At 51.5% G+C, this 17,549-nt stretch overlaps 1 protein-coding gene across 11 annotated transcripts in view; it reads right to left on the bottom strand.

The window, feature by feature from the left end:
* CHST15 (carbohydrate sulfotransferase 15) overlaps nt 1-12,666 on the bottom strand; it is an 86,667-nt gene extending 74,001 nt beyond the window's left edge. Inside the window, exons 1-3 of one of the 11 annotated variants that reach the window (XM_033179962.1) lie at nt 3,996-8,641; nt 3,242-3,309; nt 2,813-3,092 (exon numbers count right to left, since the gene is read on the bottom strand). The gene's annotated coding sequence lies outside the window, so the exon portion shown is untranslated. Of the gene's footprint in view, nt 1-2,812; nt 8,642-10,641; nt 11,268-11,294; nt 11,648-11,668; nt 11,754-12,443 lie in introns of those variants that run through there. The other 10 variants (XM_033179955.1, XM_033179951.1, XM_033179969.1 and 7 more) reach the window with 10 other exon arrangements.
* Between the last annotated feature and the right edge of the window lie 4,883 nt (nt 12,667-17,549).

The raw sequence follows: 17,549 nt of genomic DNA, 5'->3' as shown, positions 1-17,549 counted from the left end.
GAAGGGACAGATAACCTTCCAGTGGCAGAAACACAAAGGAGGCAATTCTGCACTGACCAGCTATCTGTCAAAGGAGACTCCTGGGCCTCCAGCCCAGGCTACTGTGCGGATGAGAATGGGGTCCTTCCCCAAGAGAAAAACAGATCTAAAATTCCACCACTGCTACTGAGTGATGAACAGTGTGTGTTACTTATAACCAGGGAATCTGAACATGAAACTCAAAGACAGCCACAAAGTCTCATCACAGAGTGAGGACAAATGAGGCTAATTCCTGAGACCACTGTGCTAATTATCTGTCCCTTATCTTTGCCACAGGAGAACTGGAAATTCTCATTAGAAGAATGATTACAATCACTGCTAAGTTCCATCAGTGTTTCTTAGCTAAAGAGCTTAACAAATGCAGGTCCATGCATGCACACACACACATGCCCAGCATCCATCCCCGGAGATCTGATGCAACAGAGCTGATGTAGGACTAAAGCATGTGCATTTCTTTCAGTAAGCTCCGTGGGGGTTGCAAAGCGGCACCCCTGATTTACAGCCACTGAGCTTCTGCCAAGTTTACTTCTTATTACAGCTGTAAAGGTGTGTTAGAATGTCAATGATAACAACGAGAATTATATCCACGAGGATTTTAACAGAAGAACTTTCCTAAGCACAGAGAACACTCCAGCCACAAAACACTTTTATCTACCTCATCAGAGCTACATGGTGCCTGGAAACATAAACGCTGGAAGGACCAGCCTGAGGACACAGCTGCCCCTGGGACCACACCCCTAGGCCATGCAAGAAACCCGGCCTAGGGAGATCTCCCAACCTGGCGTCCACATATTTCTTTCAATGCTTTCACCCAGTGTACTATTGAAAAAACAACTTCCTAATGTATCCTGGAGTCACAATCACAGCCCCTTGCTTATGGGCTTGGCCAGATCAGATAAAATTTCATTCTCTGAATTGGTTCCTAATTTAATCATTCCCCGGATAAGCAGCCGGGCCTCCCATCACTGCAGGGGAGAAAGAACTAGAAAGACGTTGGCGCCACAGGTTGTAGTTCTTATTTGGCCACTGGTGGATGGGGAGATGTTCTGGGCCTTGGACATCAGATGCACATCGGACAGAGAGATGGGTGAAAGGAAAACAGGCAAGAGTCCACTGGATAACTGAAAACCTTGACCCATAGTCACACAAAAGAGGGCAAGCTAACCACCATCTGTTCACCCAGCCCACCTTAATCTGCTGCCCCAGACCCGTCAAGAAGGCAACCTGGGGTTTTAGTAAGAGTTTAGGGAGAACATTTGGAGTAATTGGATTGTCACTCCAAAAACCTGGATTCAATCCTGTCTCTTTATGTGTGGCTTCTCTGGCCCTCAGTTTCCCCATATATAAAAAGGGGCTGAACCGTGTTTGCCCGAAGGCCTTTCCAGCTCCAGAATTCAGACAATTCAGTGTCTCAGCCAGGATCACTGACAGGGGGATCAGGATCCCATCTAAGAACAAATCCTTTTCTAGGGTCAAGGAAAGAGCATTTTTTAAAAAATGAATCTTATTATTAGAAGAAAGTGAAAACATCTCATAAAACATAACCCTAGAAATGGAAACACATGTCCACACCCAAAGAAGCTTGTACACAAATGTTTGTGGCCGCCTCATTCATAACAGCCAAAGGTGGAGACAATCCAAGCGTCTGTCAATGGACAAATGGATCCATGAAACTGTGGGCTATCCATACAATGGAATATTATTCAGCCATGAAAAGGAACGAAGTGCTGACGCATGCCACAGCATGGATGAACCATGAAAGTTACAGCGTACAAGAAGCCAGTCACGAAAGACCTCATTCTATGTGATTCTGCTCATACAAAAGTCCACAATAGAGGAATTGGAATGGACAGAGACAGGAAGTAGATTTGTAGTTGCTCAGGGCTGAAGGGTACACGTGGGGGAGTGGGGAGATAAAGGGGTGATAGCTAAAGGGTACAAGATTTCTTTTTGAGATAAAAAAAGTTCTCAAATTAGCTGTGGTAGTGGTTGCACATATCTGTCAATATACCAAAAAACATGGAATTGTATACTTTGGGTGAATTGTATGGTGTGTGAATTATATTTCAATAAAGCTGTTAAAGACGAACAGATTGAACAGGTTTTTCAAAAGTCTGTTTTATGATTTTTTTTTAATAAATCCGTTGAGAACTTTGAAAGATACACATGCCTACCCTTCAATGCTTCTGCAGCTTCCTAAGTGATCCAACGGGTGATTTTCAATGAGCAAGTCTTCTCCTTCCATAAACCAAAAAAACTGCTGACTCAAAAGTGGGCAGGCCTGCATTTTTTCTATTGACTTGTTTCCATTTTTATGGCCAAGAGCAAATTTATTTTCTACCACTCAAATGGCAACTGAAGCTTCGTCTTCTTTTCAATACATCATTTTTCTTCTCTGAGCCAAATTTTATACAATGCAAAAGATCCCTGGATTTTCAATTGTCAATAGGTGAGCAAATGATTCTTTTTTTTTTTTTTCTTTTTTTGCCTGGAAGATGTTTCTGAGGAGGAGCTCACAGTCACCCAGCTCCCACTCTTCTCTTCTGTACATCTCCTCATATCTAATTTCTCATAGAAACTGCTATCAAGTGGGTATAAATAGCTTTTCAAAGTTAGGACGACACAAAATGTCAGGCTTATACTGTTCTCATTAGTCGGAGCGTGCTTTCTTCCCCCTCATTTATTCCCACTGATAACTTTCTTAGGCAAGTTCAGCGTGTCCTAAAAGCAGCTATTTCCTCTGACTTTCAATATAATGACTTGGATCACTGACCTGATGCGGCATGGCACTCAGCCTTTCTGGAACATATTTTCTTCATTAAAAACTGTGACGGATGATGAGAGAGGATCGCGCCACCGTGGGTCAGGCTGGAGATAACCACAGGCAAGGAAGTGGTAAGCCTTCGCAGTTCAGCACACCCAGGGCTCGGAGGAAGATGGTCCTCCCCAAGGCTCACGGTTTCTAAGCCCACACAATGTTTCAGTTGGGGTCCCCAGGCAGAGAGATGTCAGACACTCTGAGGCTCAGGAGGCTGCACCTTTTCAAGGCAGAGCTAGGGAAGGAAACATGGAAGGGTCCCTGCTGCCCCAAGGAGTCCAGTCCTGAGGCATCAGTGTTCAGTGGGACGGAGGAGGAGCTGACCCTCCCAAGGGCGGGGCCGCGCACTGGCTAGGAAGCAAGGACAAAGGAGGCCCTTGGTACCTGCCTCTCGGGGAGTCACAGCTGAGGGCCCAGGACCCTCCTGGCTGTCTTCTCATCTGCCCTTCATCCTGTGATGAGACAAGAGGGAGGTTGCCAGTTGGGTGCCCACCTGCATTCGGCCCTCCTCTCCAGGCGAGCTGACCTCCACGGCCCAGCCTTCTCCGTTAGAGCCTCTGGGCCAGAAGGTGTTCATCAAAGGTGGCCCAGAGAGCCTTAGAAATAAGCTCCCCTATACCAGGGACAAATGGCCTGCCCAGCTCCTGCTGCCCCACCAAGCCCCCCACTACCAAGAACAGGCCAAGGCCAGACCAGAGATGACATCCCACCCACAGTAAGGGAGTAACAAAATCATCTGGGTTGTCCTTCACAAAAAAATTAAATCTAAACAGCCCCCAGGAATCCAGTGGAGGAAGATACCACACAGAGGCCCTCACAGTTCCCCTCTGAATTGGACATGAGAACTTCCTGCTCCCTCCACCAGACCACAGAAAGGGCACTAAAACTCCCGAACATCTGCCTAGAGCAACAGCAACTCCGAAGTCAAGCGTCTGGTTACGTGACACAGAGGTCAGCCAGCTGCAGCCAAATCCCCACCTGGATGTCCAGGAAACCTAGGACAGAGAAGCCAGGCCCCTGATGACCCACAAGATCTCAGCCAAAACTCCTCCACCCCACCGCCCTGGGCTGCTGCAGCTACCAGGCAGAACCATCAGAAGTGAGTGGAGAGAAACGCAAGCCTTCGGCCCACACTCACCGAGACAACCCTGCTTTCTTGTAATCCTGGCGGTCCCTTCCGTGCATGAAGCAAACAGGATTTGGTGTGTACATGTGGAAGACTCTACATACACAGGTTCACAAAGCAGAGAAAATTAATCCTCAGTAGACCCATAGTCTGATTTGGGGTTTGGAAATTATAGTCCCTAAAAATACACACCAGGACATACTTTATATTTTTAATGCAAATATTTACATTCCAAACAAAGGAGCATGGAACTTGAAGCCGAGCTATTTATACCAGCTATAAGAAACACCAGCAGCCTCCACATTTCTCGCCTGAGTAGATGGCTCTGCTTATATTCCTGAAACAACCACCAAATTTCCATAACATTTTCCCCTAAGGCTCTCAAGACACAAAAAAACTGTGGTTACTACGTTTTAATCGCCCCAAAACCTAATGCCAGGAAATCCAAGGTTATTCCATTAGGCTCTCGACTCCTTGGGAAATTGAGTGACAAGTGTGAGCTCTCCTGTGCCACACTATCAAACTTAGGGTTCACATAAAACCTCCAGGATAAACTAGCCTTTGGAAGAATCATTTTTAATTGATGCATGAATGCAACACATGGCAGTCACGAGCCACTAAGTGAGAGTCCAGCTACACAGATGTGCCGTGAGTCCCAGACACTCTCCTCCTGAAGAGTCTCGTCAGGCTGGGAGAGCAGAATACACCCAGGAAACTGGAGCCCAGCACAGTGTGGAACAGGGTCAAGGTTGAGAAATACAATAGGGGAAAACTGCAGAAGCTTAGAGGAGGAAGGCTCCACCTGGATGCAGGAGGGAGGTACGGGGAAGAGATGGCAAGAATGACAGGCAAATGCTTCCTGAAGGCAGTGGGGGTGGGAGGGCTCAATGATGAAGTAGGCAGATGTGGGAGCTCCCCCTCTCCAGTGGCTGGAGGACCCAAGTGCAGCCAAGTCCAGGCCTGGCTGGCCAGACAGACAGAGTCAGGTCTGGTAGAAGCAGAGGCCCTTTGGGGGCCTGGGACCAAGAGAGAGGAGGCAGAGAAGCTTCTCCAAGCCCAGGCTAGGAATCAACCACTACCTCAGCTCCCTGTGAATTGCGTTCAAGTTAGAATGTGACCTTGAGATCCACGGCTCACCATTATCTCAATCATGCTCTGCCAACAAGTAGGAAAGAGATGTTCTTGAATTTAAAGCCAGATTAGTTCCTGGAGCAGACAACACCACCTACTTGACACATTGTGGCCACCTCTACCAAGTACGTACCTAACAGATGCCATTGACCACCGTCCCACCGTGGGCCAGGCACGGAGCCCAGCAAGTCATATTCCTTGCCACGGGGCGACTCTTCTCCACTACTCCAGATGTTTCCTTCCATGAGCAGGACGCTCTTCCTGTGTAACTTTCCTGTTGTCTATACCTGGTGGTGTCTACACCATCCCAGGAATATGGAAGGAGGGCCTGGACATGACAGCCCAGCCCTGCCTTTCCCCATGGCAAGAAGGCCCTTCACCCTGCTGGGAGAGGCTTCTCCAGCTCCACAGGTGATGGGGTGGGCAGGTCTGCCTGACTGCCCCAGTTCCCCACTTCCTTGCCCACTGGTTCAGCCACATTCTCCAACAACAGCTGCAGTCGGGACGGCCATCGCATGCGGATTTCCACCTGCCTTCCTCCTCCTGTATCTCTCCATAGGTTTAGACCTTGCCCAGAAAAGAGTGGTTCCACGTAGGGAGCTCCCCTGAACCCAAAATTGTACTATTTCAAATACTCAAGCCATCCAATCAGGTAGAGATCATTAACCCCAGTTTACAGATGAGGAAACCGAGATGCAAGGTAAGCCACTTGACCAGAGTCACAGGAATGGGACGAAGCAGTACTGCATGAACTTGAACCTGAGTCCGCGTGGATCCCAGGCTCAACCCACTACCTGCCCTGCCCCGCCCCACCCAGTGCCTATGGCATCTAACACTTGCGCTAAAAGAGCATCCTTGTCACAGGGACCAAACATTTGACTAACAAGAAATGTGAAGGTACAGGTGAACTTACCGCCATCAGCATGAGTGAGCTGCCAGGGCTTACAAAAGGGAACACAGCTGCCCAGACCACTTTCATGGAAGGGTAAGATAATACATCTTACACCTCTCTTGACCTCTTAGACTCTGAAATGCAGGCTCTGGCCTTCTAGTAAAGGTGCATGGGCCCAGTCCCTCGGGACAGCTACCTACAGGGACACAGAAGAGCAAAAGCAGGACAGAACCTCCCTAAGATAGATCCAGGGCCACCCCAGGAGGGATGGCATTGCCACTTCTCCTTGTATGCCCTCTCCCTTGGTGGCCACACCACTATCTTTTTGACCACAGGGAGCAAAAGGGTCTGGCAGGGGCGTATTCCATTTCAAGAGAAAATGCTAAGCCACCAAGTTCCAGCCTATTGTCAGAGAAACATAATTGTGCCTGGCCTGTATCTAATTATTTGCCCATGTTGGGGTATTTTCCAGGCACCTGGGTGCCTGGGCTGTCTGTTTCAATATTTTTACCACAAATGCAATTCTGGAAAGTGTCCAAGTTTCCATTATAATGATACCCTCTGCTTTTGAGGATCTGCCAGCCTTACTTTCTTCAGAGATCTAAAAGGCCTGGGCCATGATGAGTTCTAGAAATGTAAAATAGGCATCAGGGAGAGCCTGCTGAAGCCAGGAGGCCCCCCTCAGACCCCCTCTGGGCTCTTTTAAGCTGGGAGTGGGGCGAGATGTAACATTCAAGTGAGCTACACCAGCACAGTTCCACCTAGAGCCGCGCGGTCTCCTGGCTCTGGTTAATTGCGTCAAATATGGGCACAGCCGAGCTGCTCCACAGCCTGGCTGCAAGGTCAGCTGAAGGGTCTTGAAGGGTGGCTGCTTACCAGTGTTCTCCTCGCACAGATGAGGAGACAGAGTCCAGAGAGTGAAGCCACCACCCTAAGGAAACCTTAGCTGGAGCCAAGGCTTGCTGGGGCTCCTGCCTATACCCTTTGAGGTAGAATATACTGGAATCAAATATGGAGACATGCATGGTTAGGAGCTCCAGGGCTACAGAATACCACCCGAGCCAGTGCTTACTGAGCACTTACTGGATGCCAGGCACTGTGTCAAGCACTGGCAGGTATTAACTCTTTGAAAAGACACCCGTCCTCAGGTCAGGGGCGAAGTCTTCCCTGAACACTCCAATCCCAAAGTCGCTACCCCGGGCTCCCGCTGCACTTTGCCAAACCCGGTAAGGTGCCTGTCAACGGCGTTATGTAACTCTGACTTGCACAAGCTCCACCTCGCCCATTGATCTGAGTGCTGTGCTCTGTGCTGAGCGCTGACTCTCTGCCCCCATGCACCTGGCCCAGGGCTGCAGGGCAGAAACGCCGCAAGTCCTGCTGCAGACGGTCTCCTTTCCTCCCCATCCCTTTGGAAATCAGCAAAGATGAGAAACTGCTTCCCACTTGCCACCTCCCCACAACTTAACCACTTGCTGATTCATGCCGCCTCCTCCTTCTGGAACCACAGTTGCTCTTCTCCCCTCACCCCCTTATTCCCCTCCTGCCTCCACCGTCATTCCCAATCCCTCCTCCTGCACATCCGGATGGCTGAGAGCTTGGTGTGTGTCATCTCCAACAGCCTCCCAGCCCTCTAAAGGACACAAAGGGATACACCTGTGTGACCTGCCTAGCAGAGGGCCAGCATCAAACCTGTAGGGACACAGCACGTGATAGCTCTTGCAATGAACTGTCTTCCCATACTTACAATTTAAAAAATCTATATTGGCCCAAATGGACACAAAACCTTTCTCCTTCTTCCTGGACACTCCTAACTAGACACCTAGACTGGACACACTAATTAGATAACTGCTCCCTTTATGCTCCATCTCCTGCTGTGGAGACACAGATCTACACATAAATCATTTTGTCCCAGTGCTTTATTTGAAAGGAGAAACCATCTCAGTAAAGAAATCAGACCCTCATACTGGAAGCCAATAAAGAAATGCCTTGTGCAGTGGAAACACTCAGTCTCCCAACACTTAGCCAGCTAAGTGCAAACATGATCTCCTCATTCACAGCACAGGAACAGAGTGACCCTTTGAAGTAACTTAATCTCATACCTGAGAGTCCCCTTTACAGACCAGAAGGGGAGGGAGGCTGCGTGATTCTCACCAGTGACTGAGTCACTTCCAAATCACAAGCTGCTAAAGAGATGTCCGCTGGCTGATTGCTCAGATCAATGACACTCCCAAGTCACTACCACTTTTAAAAACAGTCTCTGCTTTTAGAATTTAGACGACTCCTCTTTCATACAAATGCACTCCAAACAGCATCTCCGCAATCCTGGGCTTGCTGAGGCCCCAGGAAGGGGGACAGTGCCGGAATGTGTAGATGGGAAAAATCAGAGCTGCCAATTACAGGGAACGTCCACTCCTCTGGGAGTTTCTAAGAGGCCTCAGCCCAGCACAGCAGAGATGCAGGAGCTGGCCAAGAGCTGGAGATCAGAGACCCCCTGACTTTCCACTTACTGGCTATGTGACCTTGGGCAAGTCACTCCCAACTTAATATCATACCTGAGCATCTGCTGCTGACGGGGTGGGTGACTCCCACCCACTGCTCTGAAACTCAATGTCCACACTTGGAAAAGGAGGCTCCTCACACTCTCCCGAGTCCACCCTCCACTCCCCGACTCCTGCTCCCAAGCCTTGCTTTGCATCACTGCCCTTCCAGGCTCTTTGGGCAGTTTCTAGACCATTTGTCTGTCTACACAGCCAATTCCGCTTGTCCCCCTCCCATGAGGACTGGGACCCTGTCTGTCCTATCCCCACCAAATCATCCCAGAGGCTCAACTGCAGGATCTATTTGGTGAAAGGAATTATATGAAAAGGTTCATGCAGATGACTTTCCACATCATGGGAATTCATTCAACAGCTGCTGAATGAACATATGGCACACGAGTGCGTGAAGGAGCTCTGCCCGGATCACCTCCAGCCTAGGGACCTGGCCACAGGCATGATGGGCAGCCATCACTTCTTAGTCTCTGGGCCCATGATGGGTGTGGCTCCTGTGCCCTGCTCTCTGATGCAGTGACACCCTTCCCAGTAGATAAGCACTGGGCCAGATGGCAAGCTTCAGACCTCCGGAAAGGGCACTCACCCCGAACCCTCTACCATACTTCTGGAATTTGAGCCCACATTTAAATACCCAGGCTGGAGAATCCTCTCAAAAACTCCCAAGACCTGTCAACTCTGTGTTCCCCCCAACTGGCCAAAACTGAGTCGAGGCTGTCCCCTGTAGCTGGGCATGTGCTTACCTGTTCAGGACAGCCCTGGGGTCTCCCTCTTCTCCCCAGCCCCCTCCACTAGCAGGGCACCTTCCAGCCCAACTCGAAACGGCTTCGACCACCACAACCCGGCACTAATCTACAGCTTCCCCTACTGCAGACTCTTGGCGCCCAGCCAGTTAACTTAGAGTTTCTTTTCTGTTTCTCATGACGCCAAATAAGCAGAATCTGCTTCCCACTTTACCAACCTTTCCCCAAACACTTCTTCTTGACGCAGGAATTAATCTTCTCTCTTCCAGGCATGTGAAAAATCAAATGCTTCTGACATCTCACCTTTCCTGGCCAGGGGCAGCAGCAACCAGGGATGACAAAGGTGTGGAAGGAAACTGCAGCCCTCACAGCAGCCACAGTGACCCGGCTGGGTCCCTGGCCAGGACAGTGGCTCAGACATGGCAAGCTTTAATCATCCAAGAAAAGCAAGACACACATGTGACCATTGTGGGCCAAGCTGCCTGCCACCCCCCAGACAATACCCTGGATGAATTACCCCTGCATGCTTCACCTACAAGCCAGCTCACTGCAATCATCCACTGTCCAGAGGAGAGAGCCACAGAGACAGGGCTGGACTTCTGCAGAGGGTCCCTGAGCTGGCTCTCCTGGGGAGCTGGACTTTGGAGGTAAGCCCAGACCTGCAGCTCCACCTCCAGCTCACCTATGTGCCCACAGGAAGGCCATGACAAGCCACTTTACCTCGCCAGTTCAGGTTGCTCATCCAGGAGGTGGCAAGAAAGAAAATCTTCTGACAGTTTCTTGGGAATTTGGGGAGAAAAATTTGTTTGGTAAAAACTACCTACTTAGAAGGCGTTTTTATTCCTGTGCTACTTTGAATAAAATCATATATGATCTATGTATGTATTTATGTATCAATCAAGAGATCCTAGTTCAACAGTCAGTTTATAAAATTAGTAAGTGCCACGTTCTGGAAGGGAGGGTTCCTGATTTTGCAAGCTTGGGGGTGGTGGGAGGAGGAGCAGGAAAGCAGCGGATGGATAATGGTCCAGGAAGGTCCAAGGAGGGTCCAGGAGAAACGCTAGGCAAAACTCTAGGCCTCAGTTTACTTCAGGGCCCCTCAGGGGGGTGCAGATGCCCTCTGAGGCCTTTCTGCCCCAACACTGGGCGGTTACCCTAACCCACCGAGGCACCCCACAACACTCAGGAATTGCAGCTGATAAAGTGGGGCTGGGGGCACTGCCAGGGCGCCCAGAGGCAAGGTGAGTCCCTCTGCTCAGTCTCACTGACCGGCTTGTCACATCCCTCTGCGGGGCATCCCGGAGCCACACTTCATTCCCGAGAACTCGGTACCATTAACTTACCCAACGTGAACGGCGCGAAGGCGCCCAGCTGTCACAGCGGCTCCGCGCACGCCAGCAGACGAAGAAGGGCCCCCGTCCCCAGGAGCTGGTCCCAGCCCCCAGCCTGGCAGCCTCCTTCGCGGACTTCCCTACACCCGGCGCGGACCTCCAGCCGCCAGCAGCCGGCAACCCAGCCCCAGCCTTCCTCGCCTATACCCGCCGTCCCAGCCGCGCTGGCCGGCCCCGGGCGCAGGGCGGGCAGGCAACGTGGGCACCCGGACCGCGACGGGGCAGTCAAGCAGCTGTGCCCAGAACCCGGGCGGCTCCGAAGCCTCAACACGTACACACTGGAGCGCACGCCGGCCAATCGGTTGCCTGGAGGAGTCGGAAAGGCGCTTCCACGGCTCTTCATTCATTCATTCTCCCAAAAGCAAGGTTCCCTTCGCCCCGGCGCCTCCATCCTGCCATCCCAAGGGGCCAATTGCGCCACAGCCCGCCACCCAGCCACCCACAGCCACCGCGTCCTATCCCCCGGCACACACAACCCAAGAGACTCGCATTTCATCTCCACTGCCAGAGTCGCCTCCGCGCCCGGGCCGCTGCCACCTGGCTCCCCAGCTTCGCCGCCCCGCAGCCCTGGATCCCCGCCTCCGGCCCCACCGCGCGACTCAGACCTGCCTCGCTCGGGTCGCCGCACCCAGGCCGGCTAGGGACGCCGCCGCCACCGCCAGGAAGCGCCGGCAACTCCCGAGTCACGCCGCCTCCCGAGACGCGGCGGGGCGCAGGGAGGGGACAGCAGTGGGGGCGGGGCGGGGAGGAGGAAGAAGGAGGGGGCGGGGAGCAAAAGTTCACACCGCTCGGGGCTCAGCCGCGCCCCCATCTCTTCCCAGGCCCGCCCCCGCCATCTCCCTCCCTGAACCCGGTCCCACGGGCGTAAGCGCCGGAGAGCTCTGGCCTCCCAACCCGGAACGGCCGCAAGGCTAGAGTCTGGGTTCTGGAAGCGTATCCGAGCTGGAGACCGGGGAGAGAGTGGCTGATGCCCACTTACCTCCCCCGGGCCGCGCCTGGAAACTTCCCCAAAGTGCAATAGGGGTGTGGGGGCGGAGCGCAAGGCAGAGGGGAATCCCCGACCCCTACCACCAAACGACGCGCGCTCACACCGCGAAAGCACTGGTCTGTCCGTCGGTCGGTCCCCCGCCTGCGGCTCCCAGAGCTGGGCGGTGCAGGGGCGCCTGGATTCCGACTACTGGGCTCCTTCTCCCGGACAGCCCGCCCGTGCATTCCCCGCGGCGTGCGCCACCCGCCGGCCTCCGGCTATCCACGGCGCCACCACGCCACTGCTCGGTCCCCTGTCCCCTCGCTCCGACCGCGTCCTTTCTGCGAGGGAAGGGGCGTGCGTCGCCGCTGGGCAACCCTTCCCGCGGGGTCCTCAAGCGCGCAGGGCTCCCAGAGCGCCGCCAGGACCAATGGCGAAGGGACACCAACCGCTGGGGATCGCTGAAGCCTCGGGGATCGCTGAAGCCTCGGGGAGGCCGAGCCGAGGGGCGCGGGACCCAAACCTGCCTCGGCTCGTCTCGCTCGCTCGCAAGTTCATTGTCTGCCTGGGCCGCCGCGGCCACCGCCACCACCGCGCAGTAAGCGCCGCGGGGAGTGAGGCTGCGCGCAGCCTCCGCCGGTCCGGACTCCCTACGCCCAGCCCCGGCAGCTGCCGGCACTGCCTGGCCAGAACCCGCGGAGGAGCGCGGGAGCCCCGAGGCCAGAGCCAGACCTCCTACCGCCGCTCCTCGCCGCCCCCACCTCGGCATCTGGCGCCTAACTTGTACCTGAGAAGCCTGAGTCCAGCCTGGTAGCCTCTGCGGCTCCGGCTCCGCGGGAGCGCGCTCAGCTCCCAAGCCTCTAGCCCCGCATCCAGGGCGCGTCAACCTGACTCCCTGAGCGCAGGGAGGAAAAGTTTGGGAGTGACGTACAGACGGCGAATGAAACATCCAAAGAGAACCCTTCCCCCGCCCCATGTCGCGCTGACACACATCAGCTCGAGTCTGGAATGCGAGATCAAGGCGTGTGCGCCGAGCGGTGGGTTTGGTCCCCGCCCCCTCCCCCTCCGAGTCAACACTGCTTGTGTGTTGCAGTGATTCCAAATAAAAGCACATCGAAACCCCTGAAGTCTGACAGTGACACCTTGCCAGAGACCTTTTTTTTTTTTTTTTTTTAAAGACGGAGTTTCGCTCTTGTTGTCCAGGCTGGAGTGCAATGGCGCGATCTCGGATCACTGCAACTTCCGCCTCCCGGGTTCAAGCGATTCTCCTGCCTCAGCCTCCCGAGTAGCCGGGATTACAGGCGTGCACCACCACGCCCGGCTAATCTTGTATTTTGAGTACAGACGGGTTTCTCTGTGTTGGTCAGGCTGGTCTCGAACTCCCCACCTCAGATGATCCGCCCGCCTCCGCCACCCGAAGTGCTGGGATTACAGGTGTGAGCCACCGCGCCCGGCCGCCAGAGACATCTTTAAGGAACCTGGCGGTCTGGAGCTAGCCCATACATTAATATGCAAGGCCACAGCTCTGGTGAGTTAGGCGCCCTCTGTTGTATTTGCATCCCGGGAAGGCTGGCCCGGCTCTTTGGCCCGGCGTGTTTGCTTCTGCCGGGAGGTAAAGCTCAAGCTCTGCAGGACCCCGAGCGCCACTGCCTGCTGCAGTGGCCTGGAGTCTGCCCCAGGGAACTACCTGGACAGCGCGAGGGCAAGAAAGTGGCACCAGTGGCCACCTCCACTGACTCTAGGCTGAAGATGTCATCAGTTAAAGAAAAGACACATGAAATTCTGGCAGATTCGCCCAGAGGGCCTTGCAGCATCAAACCCAGCCTCTCAGGAAACTGAGGTCCAAGAGGCAAAAAGAATGTGCAGTTTTTTGCCGGCCTGTGTTCCCGTGGCCAGAGTCCAGCACCCTCTTCCTCCAAGCAACCAGCAGTTGAAATGAAAGTGCTCCGTTAACTATAGACTGCATGCCACCGAAGGGTCATTCCTGACAGTGCCTTCTCCCCATTATCTCTTTATTGCTGGAGGCTTCATCTCACCCCCCTGAAGCTACAGTCCACCCTGAGGTCATAAACTTCTGCTCAGCATCCATGGCAACTAATTCAGAGGTCACCATCAGCCGATTATAACTGCAGATGGGAAACCAGGATGAGAGGGGAGTTCTTTAAAATCCTGTCTTGTTTTCCTACAAATAATGCCTCTTACATAAAATCTGCAAAGAACCATGAATGCAGCAAAGAGACTTGCCTTAGAATATCAGACTAGATTGCTTTTTCCATATAGACTCCACTTGGTGATTTTTGTTCTTTATTATTTTTTTAAACAAAAACCTATTTCTGAAAATACAATGAGCTGCTTTTTGCAGGGTTCACAATTCCCAATAGATGATGATGCCATTTTTCAAGGTCTCACACACGTTGTGGCTTTGGGGCTTATTTATTAGCTCCCAAGAAAAGCCTGCCTTTCAGTGAGGTTTATATACTCGAGTAATTGCATCAGGGGACACAGAGCAGGTTGCTGTTAAAGAGGGTTGGTTGTACATGCGTCTGCAAGGAAGGCCCTGGGCCAGGCAGCTGTCAGACCAGTGTGCAATGGGTTTAAACAAACACAGGGAAGGGTCTGTGGAAACAGCGAGGAGGAAATCCCCTTCTGTAAGGGTGTGTGGAACATTATTTTAGAGCCACACATACTGCCGGGGAATAATGCCTTTCCTCTCCCCACTCCAGGTAAACACATAACTCCGTTAGGGAGATGGCACTGGGCCCACCCAGATCACCTTCAAATTCAGGTGTCAGAAACCACAGTTGACATGGAGCAAATTGTTTTTAAGTAAAAATCACGGTACTGCTTTGATACGAATTCCACCAGGGACTTTCCAAAGGTGTTTATACACGTGCCTGAAATTAACTAGAGGGTGACTTTTTCCCTTTCAATCTTAATTTCAAAAAATTACCCAAGAATTGCACTTGGGCCTGTTATTGCAGAGAATTGAAAGAACACCCAAATGCCAGGTCCCTGTGGGTGGGTGGAAGGATAGACAGATAAATGTGTAACTGCAAGAGAGGTTGGTACCAACATGGTATTGGCAAGTCATGGCTGAAAAAAATGCAGATACTGGCCAAGCACAGTAGCTCATGCCTGTAATCCTACCACTTTGGGAGGCCGAGGCAGGCGGATCGCTTGAGGTCAGGAGTTTCAGAAAAGCCTGGCCAACATGGTGAAACCCCATCTCCACTAAAAATACAAAAATTAGCGTGGTGGCGCACGCCTGAAGATTGAAAGAGAATCGCTGGAACCCAGGAGGCAGAGGTTGCAGTGAGCCAAGATCACACCACTGCACTCCAGCCTGGGCGACAGAGTGAGACTCCCTCTCAAAAAAAAAAAAAGAAAAGAAAAGAAAAAAGAAAGAAAAATAAAATGCAGATACTTTCAGAAAATAAATCCCCGCTTCCCCTGTGTGCACTCTAGGCCCCCACAACTGTGGATTTAAATTGCCTGGGTTCAAATCCTACTTCTGCCACCCACTAGCTGAGCAACCTGGGCAAGTCACTTCTTCCCATGCCTCGGTTTGAGGCTTCTGATAGCACCTACGAGTAGTTGACTAAGATGTTGATCCCAACTCTTCATTCTCCTGTGGTGGTTATTACACATATGCATCCTTGTCACAGCCTTCCAGTGTGGGGATTGTACTTCCCCATTCCTTGACTTTGGACTTGCTTTAGACAATGAGATAATGGGGAATATAACTGGATCAGAGGCTTGAAGTGTGCTTGCAGGGCCAGACCTGCTTTCCTCTGTTCTGGTGGTCCACCATGAGAAGAACACGTTGCTGCCTCTTTCAGAGAGGCTTCAGAATGAACACACATGGAGGAAACCTGAACTTGACTTGCTGTCTGGAGCCATGTCACTCCACATACAGCAGGACTCAGAGCTGCTACAGGCAACCTACAGACACAAGAGCAAGGCAGGGAAAATGCTTATTGTTGCAAGCCACTGAATGTTGCAAATGTTTTGTTACACAGCATTGTTGTGGCTGTAGCTGGCTAATACATGGCCTCAGTGGACTGGTGTCAAGACTGAAGACAAAGTATTTTAAAAATACTCAGCACAATTCCTCGACATAGTAAGAGTTGAAAATCGTAGTTCTTATTAGTAATCATTATTATTGCAAGTAGTTTTATCCATGATAGTCATATAATTGAATGTTTGTTAACATGCAGCTGTGTAATGAATTGAATCCATGAATAAGTATAACTCGAATAAAGATTCTGTAAGAGATGCTACAAGGACACCAGCAAACTGGAATGTCAGGGACCTGCCACAATCCTTGAAATCACATTCACTTACTCATTCATTATTCACTCATTCAGCAGACACTCTCTTAACACCTGCTGTGTGCCACCCACAGGGCTGAATGTTGGCACCACTGAGGTCACTAAGACTTAGCCCCCTCCTGAAGAAAGGGACCTTCAAAGTCCCACGTTGTGACAAGCATTGTGCTGAGCACTTTCCCATGCCTGTGAGGCCAGTATTACTTATCCCCATTTTTCAGGCCAGGAGACTGAGGCTTGCAAACCAAACACTTAGGCAAAGACAAAAAGCCATACCTGTTCCATGAGCGTGCACCAGTGCCCATGAGTTGAAGTTCATAGTGGGCAGACCCATTAGGGAGCACCGTGGGGTAGGGCAAAGAATGGACACACCTTGTCACTCTCTGCCTCCTGCGTGCTAAGAGGGGCTCAGTAAACCCTGAAGCTCAGGAGCCCCAGGTCCTGCTCCTGCCACTGAAAAGGGCTGCACCTGGGTGTGAGGGAGCCCTTCGGGTCATTGCAGAGGCCTTCAAATTCATTTTGGCAGCCCTGGCTTCAGATTTCTGCCACCTCTGCCACCAGCAATGACCTGCCTCCCACTCTGTGACTTTGACAAATTTAGACTGCTCAGTAACCTGAAGTGCATTTCAATTTCATAAATTTAGCAATGCTCTGGTTAGGTGGCTCCCTTCTGCAGTAATGCATCCATTAAGTGCACTTTAAGCCCATTTTGGCATGCTAATCCATCACAAATCGACGTGAAATTTGGGTTCTTGTGAAAATTTCCTACACCCCATCCAAAACCTCTACCGGATTTAGGACAATAACAACTAGTGGTTCCTTAGAACAGCAGACTTCGGCTCTGCGTCAAACCTTCAGTGAAAAAAGGAATGGGGTTAGTTTTAAACCAGTGTCCAGGCTTGTATATTCACGAGAGCCGTCTACTCTTACAGGGTCCCCCTGAGGGGCGGTTCGCTTGTTCCAAAAGTGCTGCTGCAGCTTTAAGATTTCAGAGCTCTATTCCAGAGAAATGGAGTCCTGTATATCTCTGCATTCCCCACCCCTAGCTCAGAGCCTGTAAATGTTTATGAATGACCCAGTTGGAATCACCTGGCTTGATTAGCACTTACTCATCCATCAGACTTAGTTAGCTTCATATGATTTCACTATGTCCTGATGAAGACTGGGGATCCTAAAACACAGGCAGATGCCTCTGAAGGAAAATCAGATGCAAACCCCCAGTGCCTCCAGTGATGACCACGTCATCAGAATGGTGCAACCTGTTTATCCTACAGCCTCTGAGGCCGGAAGGAATGTGCAGCCAGTAACTGACAATACAAAGAACCTACATGTGATAAAAGAGATATACTGTCATTGTTATCACCACCTAAGACTCTGTTGCTACCAATTGTTGAAGGGCAGCACCTATTAAGTAGATGTTTTTAGCTGCATAATAGACATTTCGCCAATAAGATAAAGTTTACAGCTGGTAGCGTTCTCACTTACTTGCTTCTGTCATAAGATCTACAACCCATTCAACAGCAAAAATGAGCTGTTGACTTGGTAAATTTAGAGCGGCATCACCT

This window comes from Trachypithecus francoisi, unplaced genomic scaffold (genome assembly GCF_009764315.1).
Source record: "Trachypithecus francoisi isolate TF-2019V2 unplaced genomic scaffold, Tfra_2.0 Contig01579, whole genome shotgun sequence".
NCBI lineage: Eukaryota > Metazoa > Chordata > Mammalia > Primates > Cercopithecidae > Trachypithecus > Trachypithecus francoisi.
This window is presented reverse-complemented; position numbering and strand designations above follow the sequence as displayed.